The sequence below is a fragment of the Bison bison genome, unplaced genomic scaffold, assembly GCF_000754665.1.
Source record: "Bison bison bison isolate TAMUID 2011002044 unplaced genomic scaffold, Bison_UMD1.0 scf7180017864322, whole genome shotgun sequence".
NCBI lineage: Eukaryota > Metazoa > Chordata > Mammalia > Artiodactyla > Bovidae > Bison > Bison bison.
In genome coordinates, this window is record NW_011494894.1 from 8,352,638 (window position 1) to 8,353,155 (window position 518).

The window sequence follows — 518 nt, forward strand, 5'->3', positions numbered from 1 at the left end:
GGCCTAGAAGTTTCCCCTACTTTCTTCAATTTAAGCCTGAAGTTTGCAATAAGGAGCTGATGATCTAAGCCACAGTCAGCTCCAGGTCTTGTTTTTGCTGATTGTACAGAGCTTCTTTATCTTTGTCTGCAAAGAACATAATCTGATTTTGGTATTGACCATCCATTGATATCCATGTGTAGAGTCATCTCTCATGTTGGAAGAAGGTGTTTGCTATGACCAGTGTGTTCTCTTGGCAATATTCTGTCAGCCTTTTCTCTGCTTCATTTGGTACTCCATGGCCAAACTAGCTGGTTATTCTGGATATTTCTTGACTTCCTACTTTTGCATTTTGATCCTCTGTGATGAAAAGGACATCTTTTTTTGATGTTAGTTCTAGAAGGTGCCATCAGTTCAGTTCAGTTCAGTTGTGTCTAACTCTTTGCGACCCCATGAATCGCAGCACGCCAGGCCTCCCTGTCCATCACCAACACCCAGAGTTCACTCAGACTCACGTCCATCAAGTCAGTTATGCCATC